Source organism: Elephantulus edwardii, unplaced genomic scaffold (genome assembly GCF_000299155.1).
Source record: "Elephantulus edwardii isolate Elephantulus edwardi_28Jun2011 unplaced genomic scaffold, EleEdw1.0 scaffold00096, whole genome shotgun sequence".
Taxonomy (NCBI): domain Eukaryota; kingdom Metazoa; phylum Chordata; class Mammalia; order Macroscelidea; family Macroscelididae; genus Elephantulus; species Elephantulus edwardii.
This window is the reverse complement of record NW_006399846.1, coordinates 12,502,521-12,505,427: the sequence shown is the minus strand read 5'-3', so window position 1 is coordinate 12,505,427 and position 2,907 is coordinate 12,502,521.

Here is a 2,907-nt window from a genome sequence, read left to right as displayed (position 1 = left end):
TGCTCCACATTACCAGTCTTTTCCAGTAAGTGCAACAATCTGTCAGACACTTCAAAGACTACTACAAACTGAAAAACAATTTGGCAGAATGTATTAAAACTCTTAAATGTGGAGCTCTGGTGGCCTAGTGGCAAGAAGCTGCCCTGTAATGTGGGCGGTTCGAATCCACCAGATGCTCCACTGGAGAAGGAGGAACAATCTCCTCCTGTACCAGTCAGATCCAATTCGACAGTATATCAAATTTAAAAATAAATAAAATTTAGGGTAGATCTGGAGGCCTAGTGGCAAGAAGCTGCACTGCAATCCCAGAGGCACACGGTTCAAATTCACCAGATGCTTTGCCGGGAAAGGCGGGACATTCTCCTCCTGTACCAGTCAAATATGATTTGACAGTACACACACACACACACATAAAATAATTTAAAAAAATTTAAAAAATGTTTAAAAAATAAAATTTAAAAAACACAACAAAACAAAACAAAAAAAACCTCTTAAATGTGTGTGCCATTCTGATAGGACAAACTGACAGATGCTGTTGATATGATGAGCCCACAATATCACACATGTAGTCCTCATGCCATAATGCATAACATAATTTGCACCAATACCTCAAATTTGTCAATACAGTCTTGTTTGGAGTTGGTTTTTCTTTGGCCTAAGGCAACATCCTGGTAGATTGAGAAAAGATTGAAATTGTCAATTACTTACTTCATCTTACTTGGATCCACAACCAATAAATTTAGCAATTAAGAGAGAGCTACATTGGCCTAGTAGACAGAAAGTTAGGCTAGCAAGCCCAAGGTGGGTAATTTTAATCTGTGGCCCTCAGGCCTGGTTCAAATTGGGTTTTTTTGTGAAACATTCTTCTAGGTGGTATAACACTAGTCTGTGCATTGCTGTACAGAGGTAACTTGTGGTTGCTGTGATGCTAAACACTGTGACACTGATGTGCAAAATGTGATAATGGTTATCCATGGTGGACAGTGTTTGGTGGAGCCTCTTGATTAAAACAAGCTTGGAAGCAGGAGTGGCATCCACTTCCTAAATCCGCTTGCCTCTGGAAACTCCTATGAACGGTGCTCAGGTCTTTCATTCATAGGTTCACTATGAGTCTTCTAGGACTCGATGGCACCTAACAACAACACAACAGTTGTAATTATGTTAATATTAGACAAAAAACTGAGGGACTGTCTACAACTGGCCCATAGCCTTTGAAAATATCAATGCCATCCTTAAGAGAATGTTAAATTTAGGAGTATTTAATATTTTAGTATTGTTTTAATAGTAGGACTTTATTGTTCTTAGGTGCTCTTCAGTTAAATATGATTCATAGTGACCCTGTGAATAGATCTGAACCCTCTCACATACTGTGCCTTCCTTATTGTCTCTGACATAATTGAGCTCATTGCTGCAGCTGAGGTTATAAAGCAAAGGAAGCTGAAACCTAGCTAGGTTTTCCTCTCACATCATGATAAGGGTATTCCTTTCTTTCTCCTACCTTTCCAAGAATAATGTCCCTTTTGAAAGGATGGCCACTCCTAGAAACATACTCAAAATAAGTGAGATAAAGCATCTTTGCCTCTAGGGAACACTCTGGGAACACTTTTTCCAAGTCAGTCCATGAGGTATTAAGTACTCTCCAACACCACAGCTCAAAGGCATTAATTCTCTTTCTGTCATTCATTATCCAGCTATCAGTTGCATAGTAAATCCGGGGGAAATATGGCAAATAGATACATAAAGAAATGCTCCAAATCACTGGCAATAAGATACTGCAAAACCACAGTGAGGTACCATCGCACTCCAGTAAGAGTGGCAAAGTTTAACAGGACAGCTATGGTCTCTTCAGGGTATATTCCCAGTAGTGGAATTGCTGGGTCAAATGGTATCTCTATTTGCAACTGCAGATATATGCACACCCATGTTTATTGCAGCTTTGTTCACAATAGCAAGGAGTTGGAAACAACCTTAGTGCCCATCAACAAACGAATGGCTAGAGAAGCTGTGGTATATTCGCACAATGGAATACTGTGCTGCATTAAAAAACAAGGAACTCATGCAATATTATTCAAAATGGTTGACTCTGGAGAACATTATGCTGAGTGAAATATCCCAGTCACAAAAGGACAAATATTACATGATGCCACTGTTGTAGAATGGGACTGTCCTTGGGGTTGGGGAGAGACTGAGTAAGATGGGTTCAATAATGTATACTGCACTGAAACAGGAGGGAGAAAACTGTTTAAAAGAGATATATAACTAGGTATTTCTGTCATCACAGGAGTCTAAAGCGAGGGCTACATGGTGGAGGGGACCTGGGGGAGGGTTTGTAAAACAATGAAAGAATCTTTTCTTTTACTTTTCCATAAAAAAAAAGAGTAATAAAAATAACAATACAAAATTTAAAAAAAAAAGTTTAACAGGACAGCAAGTAATAGATGTTGGGGAGGATGTGGTGAGAAAGGAACTCATACATTGTTGGTGGGATTGTAACATGGTGCAACCATTCTGGAAGGCAATTTGGCGCTTCCTCAAAAAGCTGAACACAGAAATTTCATATGACCCAGCTTTTCCACTACTTGGAATATACCCTGAGAATATGAGAACTGAGGCACAAACTGAGATTTGTACATCAATGTTCATAGCAGCATTATACACCATCACAGTATCATGGAAACAGCCCTAATGTCCAACCACAAACGAATGGACTGAAAAATTATGGTACATTCACACTATGGAATACTATGCAGCACGCAGGAGCAATAACTTTACAAATTATTACTTAAGTTGGGAGGAAGTGGAGAGCATTATGCTGAGTGAACTAACTCAGTCCCACAAGGATAAATATTGTATAAGACTGTTACTGTAAAATAAGTATAAGGATCCAGGAGGGGTGAGAGAGGCTGG